The sequence below is a fragment of the Anser brachyrhynchus genome, assembly GCF_964034855.1.
Source record: "Anser brachyrhynchus genome assembly, chromosome: 1".
Lineage (NCBI taxonomy): Eukaryota > Metazoa > Chordata > Aves > Anseriformes > Anatidae > Anser > Anser brachyrhynchus.
Window position 1 is genome coordinate 23,925,066 of NC_137694.1, and position 17,113 is coordinate 23,942,178.

Genomic DNA, 17,113 nt, shown 5'->3' on the forward strand with positions numbered 1-17,113 from the left:
GTAGCCACACTGGAGACAGAGGGGATGTCTTTGGGTTTGATTTGCTTTTGTTAATGTTACACTTGGTGCAAACAGAGGAAAATGCAAAACTGCGTCTTGGAAAAATGAAGACTAATTTCGAGTGCTTTGAAAGACTTTTCAGCAGACTTCGCTTTCTGGAAGTGTGTTCTGATGCTTGGCTTTTCTTGCTTTCCTCTTCACCCAGACACTTAACACACTCAATTCATACCTTTCCTTAATACTTACATGCTACAAGAAATTAGTTAATAAGAGAATAACTTACAACAGTATAGAAAAGATCATGTTGCTCATTTCAAATATCAGCTTCCAAGTAAGATCTTCTACAGCCAGTCTGACTTGCTTAGAGCATCATCACAATGGGGCTGAGGCCCTCTTTATTATTTGTGTATGCTATTGTCCACATTAAGGGCAATTTAAACAAAAGATAGGCACATCTACTTCACATGGATTAACCAAGAGATTTCAGAAATGCTGCAATTTTCAGCACATCTGAAAAACGGTATATTGTTACCTACCCCTGAATTAGCTTTCATTTTCTAAATGAATGGATGCCAGAACAATAATCAATCTGCAGTCTAAAAGGGTGAAGCTATTAATGGCTTAAAGGCTTAAGCTAGTTATTATACTGAAAGTAAATTAAATATCAATATGTGAAAGAAAATAAATTATGTCAAGCAGATCTGAACTAGCCAGAAAAGCATGCTACAGCTTGGAAAAAAAATTTAAAAGGGGGAACTAGTGTGTAGAAGTGGGGGCTTATTGATATTAATTTTTCCTTTCAGGGTTTTTTGCTTCCTCTGGCTGTAAAGCACACTGGTTTAGGAATTACCAGTACTCTGAGAGCTGTCAGTGCTGCAGGGTTGCTGGTACCCAGGGCACCCACGTCCATGCTTGGCACCCCATGGGGCAGATGTTCACGGGCTGCTCACAGCTGGCTACTCCAGAACCTACCCCTGCTCCTGTCTCTTCCCCAAGAGGCACAGCCCAGCTCTGTGCTGGGTTTGTGATCTGGGTTCCTTTGTACAGTACATATTGTCTGATGTCCAAACACTTCATGGTTGGGTCCAGCTGATATATCAGCTTCAATCCAGAGATCATAAAAATGGTTTCTCCGTATGAACATTACTGAATCTATACTACAATGTGGTTCATCCTCTCAGTTATCATCTGTCATTCACCTGTTTATCCATTTTCTTCCCATTAATTACAATCAAGATGCAATCACTGTCTACATTGCAGGTTCAATTCATGTACTAGTCTTATGAGTTTGAAATGACCTGAACCTGGATATTTCCATATTTTCATGTTCATTTTTAATGACTTCTTTCCTTGACTGTAAACTCGGACTCCCAGTTATCCCACAGTAATTAGCTTGGCTTCACCTGCCCCTACTATTTTCTCACTCAGTTATAATCAGTTAATCACTTAACTCCTAGATAATGAGCACTCTTCACACCTACCCATCCTTTAATAAACCATTAGGTTACAGCTGAGGAGTCTAGGTTTCTTACTTTCCAAATCAGCACTTGAAATTTCCAAATTAACAAATGTACCACCCTAAATGCTAGATTTGGTTGTATTCCTTGGATATTGACTTTTAATCTGTAGTGGGACACCAAATTTACAGGAAGTCTGCAAGTACCCTATCCGAGTCTGCCAGCAGACTTATCAAAGAAAAAACTTTTTTCCATTTTCTGAAAAATTGTTGGCTCTCAGAAGAGATATAATACAGGATTTCTCTCCCTGTCATTTGTCCTTTCTTCCCAATTCTATCCTCCACATTTACTACTTCTTTTTCTATATACCACTCCTCTCCTGATATTCTGCCTTTCTCTTAGGTCTCTACTTTGTCCTTTTACCTCCTACAGAACAATCTGTCTCTCCTCTGTCCCTACCCTTGTGTTTCTCCATCCTTATTCCTAGAAAGGGATTGAGTCCCTCTGCCCAGTGCTCAAGAGCACCTTCATAAGGGGTGGACAAAGGCAATTTACATTAAGTGATAGCTCAAGGCAGCACACAAAGAGCAGGACTGCAACAAGCCACAACACAGTTCTCAGGAGCAAACCCTCAATAGCAAGCATGAGATTTATACTCCCTTTATTTCCTCACTCAGTCTTCAGCTGATGGCTTTGCAAGCCTAAATACGGATTCAACACCCAAGTTTTAAAACTTTGCTCACAATCCTTTAGATCCTATTAATGATAACGTCCTTGAGTGAAATTGGCCATTGCTACAGGCCATCAAGCTGGTACGATATACAAGTGTACCTGTTGGAACAAACAAGTTCCAGCTGCTGGAAAGAACTCTTGCAACTGGTATCTTTTTCTCTGTTTTTCTGCACAGTCCTACATAATCATCTAAATAATATCACAGGCTAAAAACAAAACACACACACAAAACAAAAACAACAACAACAACTAACAAACAAGCAAACAAACAGAAAAGATTCTCTCTGTTTTTGTACAAATTGTTGAATTCATCACAGTACTTCACACTCCTTCTTTGATGCAGCAAACTGACATCAGTTTGGATGCGAACTGGATTGCTTTGAGAACAAGCCCATGATATGAACAAGGATTTGTTTTTTTGAGAAGTGATACCTCAGATGAGAGAGAAAGAGCAACAAGAAAGAAAAAAAAAATAGACCTTTAGTGAATTTCTGTGTAAGAAGAGGTCCAGGAAAATACCACAGCTGCTTTATCCCACAGTCCAAATGCTGATTTTGTTCAGTCTCATGTTATGTACGTATAATTGGGTAATTTTGTCATATACTAATGACTAACACGGTACAGTTTTTGTCTAGATATGATACCCGTAGGCATTACAACATTGTAGATAACAAAGCAGAACAGAGATAGGCCAGGAAATATATAATAATGCAAGATAATTTCAAGTTACATTTTTAATTCTGTGCCAATTCATGTCACCGTCCTTGATAGGGCTTTAAATCTCAGAACCACAGAATGGTTGAGATTGGAAAGGACCTTTGGAGGTTACCTGGTCCAGAGCCCCCTGCTCAAGCAGGGTCACCTATAGCAGGTTGCCTAGGACCATGTCCAGAACACGCCAGGTGATAAAATGATAAAATGAATGTGTTTATCTCAGGATGTATTGAACAATTCTCAAGGGTCTGTTGCCTATATTGACCAAATCTTCACTGCAGTTGTGAAGGAGCCTGGGCACCTTGCTCAAATGCAGACGTGCAGGTGTCTGCATCTGCAAGCTGAATCCCATGATAAGGGCAGGTAGGGAAATCTGTGTAATCCTGTTGAAGCTGTTTAGAAGTCAGGGATCTGGTCGAGGACAGTCATTCAGGCTCCCCCAGTGATAATTAACACCTCCCAAGGTTACTATGAGTTCTTTATTTAGAGCTGTATGGAATTAGTTACACAGCTATCTCTGTTAGCCTAGAAAGAGAGGTGAAAAAAAATGGAGCTAATTCCTAAAAAATTGTCCTGTGAAAAAATTCCAATCCAGTTGCATTAATCTATGATTAATTCAAATATTATCGGAACATTGGAATTTAATTACAAGTGCTTACTTTTGCTTCTAAAAGTCATCTGAAATAAAGTGAAGCAAGTTTTCAAAGAAAAGGTAAGCCTTTAATTCTGGAAAAGAAGGGGAAAATAAATTATTTGTTGTTTCACAAATGCAAGAAAGAACCTCTAAAGAAGAACAAAACATCTTTTATTATATTTTTTTCTGCTGATTTTTTGGACTATGACCTTTTCAGTCTCATGCAAGAGCACTAATTGGACTGCTTTAATCCCTATTTTTTAATGAGTGCAGACACTAGTGATTCCATCCTGAAGCTCATTATCAACTTTTTTTTCAAATCATCCCATTTTTCTGATTTAATGACATATTGTCATGGTTAATTTAACTTCCCAAAGATGCACATAACTTTCTGAGGCACTGTAGTATTTTCAGAGCAGATTCTGTTCCCAGTGTTTCTGCTCTATATTCTAAAAACAAAATGAATTCCTCATAAGTGAAAGAATTGAGGGTTTGATCACCAAGCCATTGAAGTTGATGAGATTTTGTATCACGGTCAGGACAGTCTGGATCATGCTCTCACTGCACAAAATAACATAGAGTTTTCTATTTGCATCAGCTTCCTCTATACTGTTCAGGATGAGGCAGGTTATAGCTGGTTTTCAATATATCCCTCATTAAGTGCGGTGAAATTTTCTGTGTCTTGACTAGAAAAAGAAAGTATGTTTCTGCATACTCTTTTCCACATTTTTGTAAAAAGAAACAAGAAAACATTTCATTTTCCCAAGCAAATGCTCTTAATTTAGCCCAATCCTTATTTCCACTGTGTTTATTGGCCAGAATTCCACTGTATTTCCATTTCCACACAGCTGATAACAGCCAAACCGGAAATCTTAATTGCACACTTTGTTTTCAAAATAAATATCTTAAAAATAGTAGAAAACATAGACTTGCACCCTAAAGAAACCCGTCTGCACAAGGTGGGTCCCAATACAGCCCAATGGCGGTGTCCAAGTGACCAGTTCTGCTTCTCTGACATTTTTATTAATTATCCCAAGGTTCTTTGAACTATAACACACTATGTTACAGCTGGCACTTTAGATTATGATTCATATGTTGGTCATATGATAGCTAGCCAGCACAACTTAGTAGGAGTCGGCAAATACATCTCACTTTATACTCCTCCATATGATGACTTTTCAAAGAATTATAATCCATACATTTAACTATAATACCATTCTGCTTTCATCTTCTAGAGGTTTAAACTGGTCTTGAAGCCCAGTATTTTTGATAGCTTCTGGATGAACAGCTCATTTTTATGGACACATTCACTATTCATGTTTATTTTGCAGGAGGGGGACACTTGTAGTGTTTTGACTGCCTATGGAGTTGAATGTCAAAGGACAAAAAAAAAAAAAAGAGAATCTTTCTTCCATTAAATAAGCATTTAGTAAAGCTTCATAATCTTTTACTGTATACTTTCATTAACAGCTGATGTTCCAGAGATCTCCTTTCCTTATCATTCTTCACCTGTCAGGTGAGAAACTCTAATGGGAGATCTACGTCAGTTGTTCTACTATTTCTGAAGCAACAAGTGTAACTTCTCCAGAGCTATAATGACAAAATGTGACAAAAGAGGAAAGAGATTTTAAGCAGAAGTTGCAGTGAAGCAGAGAGAGTATGTAGATTTAGAGCTAATTTCATCTACGATTTAAAGGTAGTTTAGTTGACATTTCAGTACTCAATAGTGCATGTGAGAGGGTGAAAGCAAGCTTGGTAAAATGCTGTAAATCTAGTTTAAGCCACAAAGTGTAACTCTTTTCTACTAAAGTTTCTGCTAAGTTGGAAAAAACACCTTTCTTTTATGATATAACTGTATATCTTTGATAAGTAATGAAACACAATCTGCTTTTCCTATTCTGGATTTTAAATTATATTAGCCAGATACTGGTTAATGAGGAAATCTGAAGTAACTGTTACTTTAAGAACCTCTGATTTTTTTCCCTTTTTTTTTCCCCAAAATGTGTACCAACACATTCCTCCTTGTCTTTCAAATACTAAGTGTAGCACTATACTTTCCTTCACTGTAGACACACACATACATTTTAACTAATATTTCTCATATCTGTAGGGAAACATTTTGCTTGATTTATTTATTTATTTTTAATATGGCAGCACCTTAAAAAGGTAATTAAAGCAACTGGATTCTTTGTATTCCACTGAGGAATGTGCAAAATTGGCAGGTAAAAGAAATGTCTGTTTTTTGAACACAGGCTGATCACATTTGGAGTAGAAATTATTATTGTGGCTAAGAAATATGGACAATTCAACTGCATTTGAAAAAAAATGCATTTAAATGTAGCTTTTGAATAACTTAAAAAATCATGGGCATTGATACAGTATTCTCTATGAGATATGATTTATATGCACAAAATGTGCTTTTACAAGATATCATGTATTTACCTATACAATTATTTCTGTCTCTTCTTAGGATGTAAGGGAGACACCAAATCCGTCCATCCTGTCCCCGTCTTACTCCCTCTCTACTGTTATTTCTCTGACTCAACGTTGTCTCAAAAGTCTTTCTTTTCTTTGTTTTATGGCAAAATGGCTTGCACTGACAAGATGGTAAGGTGGACATAGACTGCATACTTATTGTGAATGGTATTATGGTCCAAAAGTGTAAAACTGCAGTGTTTAAATGTCATTTCTCTTAAATTTTCATTACCATAATATTTTAGAGAAATTAGGTGTTGACTTCATCCTCACAACTACCAGTCTCTCGATTCATATCATCTTAATTCTTCAGCTTTTCTCAAGCAAGATTCAAAGTTGAAAAGTGAACAGAAGAAAAAGTAAAACTAAAATTCCTGCAGTCTTCCTCACAGAGCAATAAAAATACAGAAAGGGATGTATTACTGACTTTTTCCTTTGGAATTCATGTTAAAATCCACTTATAATAGGTGAGCAGAGAGACTGGGCTGCAAGGTGTGAAGTAGCATCCCTTGATTTTTGTACAAAATATATGAAAAGAAATTCAAAGAGCAAGGAGATGGGGATCCATGCCTACGCTTTCACTGTTATCACTGCTGACCTTTTGTAAACTGTGGATTATTCATCTTAAAGCAAATGGAAAACTGCAGAGGACTTTCTTGGGTGCATATCACAGTTTTACAGTTAATAACATTTGGGCCAAAGATCTGCTTAGGCATTTCCTGTTTAGTTTTATTGTTTCTGTTATGTGCAGCTCATGTCATGCCTTAAATAGACAGAAAACACTGTAAGGAAGCATAGGAATGAAAGATAAAAGAGTCGGTATCAGAAAGATATTTTTTTCCTGGAACCCATCATCCTTCTGTTCTAATAAAAATAACCATTTTTTGTACTTCATGTGTCCTAGTCTACCTGTAATGTTTTTGTAGGACAGTTGTTAGAGGCCAGACTTACATCTTCACTCACTTTTTTTCATATGCCAAGTCATTGCATTTATACCAACAAGTCTGAGGGCTATGTGGAGTGATAAACGATGGCAACATTTTACCTTAGCCTTCACTGTAGGACAGGTTTCATAGGAGTACAAATCACTCCTTAAACTACTTTCACCTCACAAGAAACCTCAGTAAAACCAGGAGACTCATAACTTTTCATTTCTGGTTGCAATGTTTGGTGTGTGAAATGACTGAGGTTTGGGTCGTGTTTACAAGCAAGAAAAACAGCATAAGTTAGCAAAGGGCAGAAAAGTCAGGTTTTCCCTGTTTTCTAGTGTCTGTGCCAAACCCTTGGTGAAGCCTGCCACAAGCTGCATTCGTTCCTTTAGGTTTTGCCCTCAAATACGCTCTTGTCTCTGAAGTTAAGGCTTGGGCTCTTGACCAAAGGAAGGTTTAGAGGCTAATTTCAGAAGGCAGAATTAGGCCTCTCAGTTGGAGAGCCGTAGCTCCAGGCCCCACTGCTGACAGCTGTGTCCCTCCAGATGATGAGGCCCTCAGGAGCAGAAGACCAAGGGGCCACAAGGACACTCTGTGGCTCCATCCCGCTCCTCATGTCTGAGTTTTCTCCTCAGGGCATGGACAGTCTCATCTTGACATGAAGCCAGGATGGAGACGAGTCACATACTCAGGCCTGGATGCTAGGTAGCCTGGTGACTTGCAGATCTCAAGGACACTGAAGATGCCTGCATCTATGTGTTGTCACCAAAATCCCACTGGTAAAATGTCCAAACTTTCCCCTTCCCCGTGTGTAGAGCTTAGGCACCCTGAATACCTGCTGATCCAGCACTCAGTGCTGCCACATCATCCCTCTGGAAACTCACAAATGACTTTCTGGTCATGTTTTTGTAGCCTGCATCATTATTTATTTATTTATTTGTTTTTTAACAAGGGGACTTCACATTGGTTCTCAAATTCTTAGCTTCCTGCTGGAAAGGAAAACATCCCATGTCACACTCATGCAGATGTCCACATACAGAAACTTTTGTGATTTGCTAGCAAATGGTGGCAGTGGGAAAAATAAGATACAGGTCATGGTTCCCAGTCCTGTGTTTTAGTTAAAAAAACTGTCATGTCATTTTAAATCACTGAGATTATGGATGACACTTTGAATACCAGGGAAAGATAAATTAATATGGTTCAAATCTTTCCATGCAGTAGAGGGAGATTAAATATATATGTGCCACAAACAACTTTTGAATTGCTTAAGGATTGAGCAAAATGAAGAAATATTTTTGAGTAGATGAAACTATGTAAAATCTAGAGTATTTTACCATTTTACATATCTAATACTTGAAGTTAGATGGTTTATGTAACATATGAGGCACCTATATGATTTAAGAAAAAGTTTAATGTATTGTCTTTGTTATTTTCAATTCCAGCTGCTTCTATTGCATTATAATCTGGACACAAGCATATTTTAGAAAAAAGTATTCTCAATGTTTAAAGTTGGCAACTTGTAAAAGTAGCATCAAAAGCGTAACCTTTTATATGCAATTTTAGGATTTTTTTCTTCTCCATTAAAATATCTTGCAGATAAAAGGGAAAAATAAATTGTACTTTTTTTGCCTTCTTCAGAAGCCATATTGATTGTAAGAGCTGTTAAAGTCTTAATTCCCTGAAAAATTAAGACTAATGTCCTCAGCAACACTCAGTAGACTGTTCTGGCTGTGGCTTGTGATGGGTGAAAACAAAAGTGCATACGAACAGTATTCTGAACAAGAGTGTTTACTGTTTTATAGATTTTCCTTTTAATTTATTACTAAGCACTTTTAGCTGGAGATCATGAGCATTAATTGGCACTAACAGAATACACCCTACCTTCTGGAACATAATTTTAATAGCTTTTAAGACTGTATGAATGGGCAATACCATACAATAAATAATACATGAGTTTACATTGTTGTAAAGCATTTAAACCAGTTCAGCTTCTTTCACACCATCTGCTTAAATCAAACATTCATTTTTTGAAGAGTTTATTGTTATTAGAGTCACTAATAAAAGAGAAAATTAAGTCCAACTGATAACACAGAGAATTCCTACAATCAGGCCTTGGCTTAATCCTGAGAAAATGCTGTAAGCTAAATTAACTTTTGCTCTCTCAGAGATAAATTCTGCTTTCAGATGGTGTAATTCAAGAAAATTCAATTGAAATTAATTGAAGGGTATAAATCTGGAAATATTCCAGTTGAATTAATGGAGTTTTAAGCATGTATAATCTTATGCAAGGAAAAATGTGTTCTTCAGTCAGCTAAAAAAACTAATATGTTGGCAAATGCTCAAAACATTTGTGTATTTCCACTGTAAATCTCTGATTGCAGTAAATAATTCCTATTCTTTGGATAACACAAAAGGAAACATTACACTTTCCCAAAGAGAAACTCAGAACAATTTGGAAAATATGTGTAAAGCATTTGAGGTGAAATTAACTTCAGACTTTATTTGCATGCCAATACCCAGCTTGTCTGGTGTCTCCATTGTCTCAAAATAAAAATAATAATTAAAAAAAAAAAGAATTAAAAATCTCTTTCTATCTGCAAATACCCAGCACAACACCTTAACGCAAACCATTAATGAATATAAGTCATTGTCAAGCAACTACCTGCATCCTCTTTTGGGCTACTTTTGAGATTATTTTAAAATACACTGCTTATAGGTGATGGAATGTCCTAATGTAAATCTATGTGTCATCTTGAAACAATTACATCTAATGTTTTGTTTCTAATGAAAAAAAGTACTTTTTAAATTTTTCATATGGAATTAAATATGTGCCAACATACAACTAGTTGCTTTGTTGGTCTGTAGTGTTGTATGCAAAACCTAGTACATTTAAGTATTAAATTGGTTAATTATTATTCTAAAATATATTTCAAGTCAAAGCATTACTCCTGTTTTTCAAATGTGAATCTTATTCACAGCTTTTCAAATTCAGTTGTCTCATCTAGAGTAGCTGTTGTACATTCCAGAGTATAGTTCATCAAATAGCTGTTTGACAGGAAAAAAATAATAAGAAATATATGGTCCAGAAGTGACATGCTACAGAAAACAACACAGAAAGACTTCCTAACTGGTAGACTATAAGCAGAAGAGAAAAGTTCATCTTTACTGAATATTAATTGAGTAAATAACATGGCACTTACCTCTGTAAAATCAGTGAACAGCAGAAAACTTTGGCAGAACAATTTACAACAGCTGATGTGTTTGTCCAGACAATTTGCGTTTCCTAATGAGTGGGCTTTTAACTAATGAGAAACTGAGGGGATCTGAAGGTATGCACAGATATTTATTTAAACACTCATCATGTTATTGTAAAATAGGTAAACGAATGCACAAAATATTTGGTCATCGGCTCTTGCTATAATAATTTTGTACAACCAACTTTTATGGCCCGATAGGGAAGGACCCGACTGCTGTTTGAGCAGAATGAAGTCGTGTTTTGGGAGCTGCACGCTCAGTAGTGACGAGCATTGACAGCAGAGACCGCGGGGCAGGGAAGAGCAGGGCCACTTGCAAAGCAGAGCCAACAAAACAGTTCGGGAAGAGCTGTTTCACAGAGATCATTTGGCCATAAACCAAATAAAGCTTATCCCAAGGTGTTCAGTCTTCAGTATTCCCTGACCATGACAACTACAACTGAGGACCGCTGGCATGAACGCTGACCACGACGGCAGGAAAGAGCAGAACCCTTGCAGCACCCGTGTGTGCTCCTGAAAGAGGCTTTTAAAATGCCCAGCCTGACACCAGCTCTGTTTCACCTGACTGAGCAGTGGAAAGCCTATCAGATGTGTAGGGATTTACAGAGGGAGACCCTACGTATGGAAGTATGATGGTCAAAGGCATTTATTCGTGTTCTGTTACACTGCAGACAAGGAGCTCAGAAAGGTCCGCATCCCCATGTGGGAACTGTGAAGTGTAAAAGAAGGAAACTCTGCATTTCCTAATCTTGTCAAGCATGGCTCTTGCTATTTAAGTATTAAATGTGAAATAAATACAGGAAACCAGTACAGAGAACTATTGGAACAACTACAGACAATGTTGTTGTTGCCGCACTTGGCCCTGACTTTGCACAACTATTTGAATTCAATAGGAAACAAGTAGCTCCCTGAGCCCTGGAAATAATAAAGGCAAGTTTCCTATGGACCTGTGTCTCACCGCTGACCGAGCTCATTACTAAGCTTTCTCAAGGTCGAGGCATTTACTGATCTCTGCCGCGCTGGACCTCTGGCTTGCAGGACAATCACAGCACACGCTGCAGACTTTCCCTGCAGATAGGCTGCTTTCTTGTCTTTTACTCAGCAGGTTGTTTCCATTGATGATGTGATAATGTGATGATCTCCGAGACCTGACTCCCTCCTACATGTTTGGCAGATATTTGCTCTTGGGGGAAGACATCCAGTTACTCAGACAGAGACAGTCCATATCTACACACAGTGAGGGCTGTAGCATCCCTTCTGCAACAGGAGAGGCTGGAATACCCTGTAGGCCCTGCCCGTTGCCCAGCACCTCCAGTGGGTATGTCAGACGGTGCGTTTCGCAGCTCTCCCACCTGTGCCATGCATGATGGAGGGGTCGTAGCCCTCCCAGGCCACCTGCACCCCCAGCAGGAGGTCATGAGCAGCTTCCTGGTCTCAGACGCAGCATATTCAAAACAAAATGCAATTTATTCGCCTAGAATAGAACATAGGACAGAGGGTAAAATCAAACAAATAGCATTATTATTATTATTATTATTATTATTATTATTATTATTATTATTATTATTATTATTATTATTATTATTATTTAGCCTGGCCTAACTACCCATCTTCCTTTTCAAGCAACTGTAAAGGTCTCTTCAGCCCAGTTACCTCAGGCTGCAGGCTCAGGGCACAGACCAACCTGACGTGCAAAACGGCTCTTTCTCAATGTGTTGGGTGGTGTCTGCTAACCCAGGTGCTCCCCACCTGCCCCATACTACAAAGCCTTTGCAAGGGTTAGCAGCCTCAGCATTGCCAGCCCTGCAGCAACTCTGCCTTGTTACTCAACTAACAGATTTTTCATTTTCTTATCGTGTACTCAGGTAGAGCAACGCAAAGCAAACTGACTCATAATTTACAACCAATTTATTTTGATGATCCTTTTTGCTCTATCAGTTCAAATAAATGATGTGAAGAATAACTCTCCAATTAAATGTTATGAAATATATCAGTATGTAAGCTTCAAATATTTACATGCTGTGCACACGTACTTGGTCTATATAGATATGTGCATAAAATCTTTGGTATAGATAAAAAATAGACCTGAACACACTTCAAATAGAGAGTCAAGGTGGAAAAAAACATCTCAGGTTAACCACTAAAAACTATCACATTTCTTTGATTACAGTGGAAAAGAACAACAAATTTCATATAAATGATTGGCAGCCTACCAAAGTACCACCCACTCTGGGGTTTTCCTCAGAAGTGCAATCAAAAGTGAATCCTGAAGGATAAACAGGAGATAAAGAGAATTCAAGAACTTGCCTCTTCAAGGCATTTGGGCTGTGCTCTGAACTTGCAAAGAGAAATCCTTCCTACCATGAGGGGAAAAAAGACCGGCAAGGGTAAAAAATATGTGTTCAGGGTGATGAAACAACTCCAAACAACCCAGAATAGAAGAACCAGATTTGATAACAAGTACTTTCTGTTTTACAGCACTACTTGATAGTAATACCAACACTTAATAAAAACCAGTGTAATAATACAATCTCCAGAGGTTTTTTTGCTTCTGTTTTCCTTTACCTTTCTTTCTACCTGCACTTGTGTGGGCACTAAGAACTCGGTGCTTTCTTTGCTGTTGTTATTTTTACTTGGTATTACAGTTACATTTGATATGTGAGAAATGGAGATCACAAGGGTGCTGTAATGACGACTGTGAGCCAGTAGCTATTGATTACTGCCATTTGACAAGGGGAGATGTATGTGTATATATATATAATTCTGGCAGAGAATGATACTAGGATTTGCAGTCTAGCTCCTGCCAACCTCCCTGTGCACCATACAAAGCCTTTGCTAAATCTGAAAGCCCGGTGTAGCTCGAGACATTTTTTTGTGGAGAGCCCAGCTCCGTCTGGATCTCCCCAGACTCAGGTGCTGGGCATCTCAGTTGGGATCCATCACGAGGTCTGCTCCTTGCTCCTGCAGATGGACCTCAGCCCTGCCGTGCTGTAGGAGAAACAGAACGTGTTCTCTGAGACAGAAGAGGTGGTGGTGGGCTGCATCAGGAGAGAGAAAACTGTAGGGACAGGCTGCTGGGGGAGTAATTCAGGGTGAGACTCGTGCTTTGCTTTTATTTGAATTACAAATGGCACCGAGATCTTTAATGGATGAAATCTGAGGAAATCTGTACTTTACAGAGAACGGTACTTGTTTAGAGCTGGATAGAAAGCTCAGCTGTTTCCAGCCTCTTATTAGGCATCTAAAAATAATGGTATTTTTATTTTAAATATCCTATATATATCCTACATATTCTATAAATATAATCTGGCTTCTTATGCATCAAGAAAGAAATGCCTCAGGAAAACATGGGTTGTCACTTGAATAATGTAATCTATTTTCAAATACAGGACTTGGGTGGGTTGTGGTTTTTTTTTTCTATTATTATTGTTCCAGATAACTGACAAAATAATTAGAATGTATGCTTCTGAATTAATTAACCATGTAGTTATTGATACTGGTGTTTAAAGACTATAAGAAAAATACGAAGTCCTGTTGTGTATTAAAAACCAGGTTCTACCCTATGTCACAAATGCCTTATGAACAGTAAATGTTTCTAAGACACTCACAGCTCATTAAACAACTGGACTAACATAGCAATTCTATGAAGAATACACATTTAATGTTTAAATTACTTTGAAGATTTTCAGACAAAATTAAATTCAACATGGCATGCAGAATAACTCCTTATGCTCCACAGCTAGGAAAAAGAAGGTTGAGAAGAGAGGTTGGAATAGTCCAGTATTAGATTGGATTTAATATTGATTTTTCAAATAAATTTTGTCAAGGTCATTAGACCTGTGGGTATGGACTTCATTTTAAGCCTGTACATGTTCCTTGAGCTGAATTCCATTCCTAAGAGTTTATTTTATTTAAAGCTAGTAGGAAGTAAGAGGGCTTTGTGTCCCTGTGGTCAGATTTCCAAGCCACATCATTGCCTAAAGATGCAAACAGGCACTTACTGATGTTGTGAAAAGCAGTTGAATTGATTGAGCCTCATAGGACTGGGGGCTTGTATCTGTAAACTTGTTAAATACTTAATTCCTGTTTATTACTGATTTCAGTGCAGTCGGACATCTAACTGTCTTTGAGCATAAGACTGATAACATTGAGGCAGTTTTGTTACTTTGGAAATATTATTAGACGGTTGTCTGCACTTTAAGACCGTGTATAATTTTATAAATCTATCCCTTCAAGGGTCAGAGGGTTAAAGGGTTAGGTCCCTCTCTTGCATTTCTGAACATATTTCATCATAAATGCTGGACTTTGGGTTTCATTGCTAGATAAACTGAAAATAAAGCACACTCTAAAATATCTAGATAACCATGGAACAGAATAAATTGTCTCTCCCAGCTTTCCATTTGCACAGGGACAAGCCTGCCTTGGGGTGCTTGTACCTTCTGCTAGCTACCTTTTGGCCAACACTCATCCCTGACTCTTTCTGAGGGAACACCAACCTGTTGTGACGGGGCTTCCAGGAGGCACTGGTGACATTGAGGATGTTCAGATCACCTCTGCCAGGGAAGAGCTGGGCTCCTGTTGCAGCGCCCACACTCAGCCCCCCACCCTGCGCCACATCCACTTCCCTCAAGCTGCAGGACCACATCCAGCCTGCTCTTTGACTCTTCTTGTGTCAGCTGTGAAAATCATGCTCAAGTCTCACCTGGACTGCCTGCTGATGCATTGCCAATGCGATCCATGGATGCCAAACCATATAAAAACTCTTCCAGGTAGGATTGTCTATAATAAAATATATAATAACCTGCTAAATAATAATATATATATTATATATATATTATATTATATATATAATAAAATATATAATAACCTGCTTGTGAGTGGCAATTCTGCCACACAGGAAAGGGCAGCAAGTGCACACAGCCTTAGGGCAAAATAAAGCCCAGGCCTGTGAATATCAAGGCAATTACAAATCAGGCAACACCAATGCAAATTTTGGGCTGGTTATCTGATTTCATCAGGAGCAAGGTAAGAATTTAACAGTGTTACAAGGAAATTTTGCAACCAGGTTAGAGGTTCTGGCCAAGGCATACCAAATGTTCCCTCTTAGCCAAACACAGAACATAAGAAAACAAAGATAAAAAGCCGTTCAGTTTCCTTATGTTTTCTAAAGAACATAAAAATCGATTTAAGACAAAACTATTTACAGAAATGCCTCAGTATTTCTGTAAATATTTAGTTCTGTGGGTAGATGCAAAATGATGCACTTTACTAACATTCTCTGAATGTGTGCGGTGGGTTTAGGTTTTAGGTATCCTTGCAAGAAGCTCCTGAGAATATGTCAAGCATACCAAGCCTCTGCACTTAGATAGCAGAGATCTTGCTCTGCTGATGGTTATGTTGACAATACCAAGAGAGAAAATATGTTCAAACCTTAATGCCTGCAAACATTTATAAGCTTATCATACTCAGAATATAATTTTGGAGGAGAACTTTAGTAACAGCTCTCACAAAATCCAATCTGCGGCTCCCCTGCTTTAAGTATAGCTATCAAATAGAGGCAAGTAAGGCTGGCTTGCTGAGCACATTTCTCTGAAGATAAGAGTCTCCAGGTTTGAGATACTTTACTCAAAGACCTTTCTCTATTTTTTTTCCTGTGATAATGCAATTATTTCAGCACTCCTTTGGAAAAAAAAAATAAAATAAAATGTTGTGCCTCCACTTTTTTCTGAGCATAGATGAGTTTTCATTGTCACACCAGAGGGAGTTGGTAATTTCATCACACAAGGGGAGAATAACTAACAGACCTCTTTCCTAGCTGAACAGGGTAATGAAGTTATATTTAAAGTGTAAGGAGGAAGAAATGGAATTTATTGTTCAGCTTCATGCAGGGAGGGTGCTGACTCACAGGCCTGCATGGCAGTACTTTCAAACAACAGCAGGAGATAAATGAATAAGGCAAAAAAAATGTCAATGTATGTTTACTGAAGAGGAAGCTAAAGAACAGCCATGACTTCCCACATACTTCTGCAAGGCAACTCTCTCTGCAAGCCTGAAAGCAGAGGCTCTGTCCTGTGGATAAATTACATCTCCATCATTTCCTTACAATATGTGAAAACGAGGAGGATCGTAGAAAACTCATGAGATACCTACCTGTTCTACCTATGAGGTAGAATTGAGGAATTTCAGATTCTGGAAAAAGATTTTTCACTTCCACCATAAACACTCATTTTCTGGATGCTAAACAAAAATGAGGCAGCGATTGAGAAAATACTTTTTGTGGGAAATAAGTCTTTGCTTATCTAAAAGCTATCTTACTATATACGGAAATCACAGCCAGAAACTTCCTGTTCCCAAAAAGCCCTTCATGTGTGACACTCACTGTCTAAAGCTAGTGCTGTAAAACAGAATTTGGATAAGTGGGGAGGGTATGAACAAGCTACTGATGAAGCAAAGAGATTTGCTTTTTCTGAAATCATTCATCCTTCTTCTTTGCCAACACTCAGGTTCATGAAATTTTGTCCAGAAGTTGTTGATGTCACTGCCAGAACGGGAAAAATGTTTTTAGAACAGCTCCCAGAAGTCACCATTGCTGCACACCTTGATGACGCCACACAAAAACACAGAGCAAACCAGCAATGTTCAGAGCTGGTGGTGCCCCAAGGCTGCTGCGTCTGCAGGGGACACAATGCTCTCAGCAGCCCTGGAAGTTGCCATCAGTCATGGTGGGACAGCCATCCCCAGCCTCTGACACAAGCCCTTGCTAATAACCGTCCTCCTAATGTATGAACTTCCTTACAGCTTCTCTCCCTTCTTTGCATAATCTTTTTTTTCAATCATTTCTGCCCTCTGTCTGCGTAAGAACCCAGCCTAGCCAGGCGGAGTGTCTTAACCCTGCTCCATTTAGCTTAGCACAGCAAG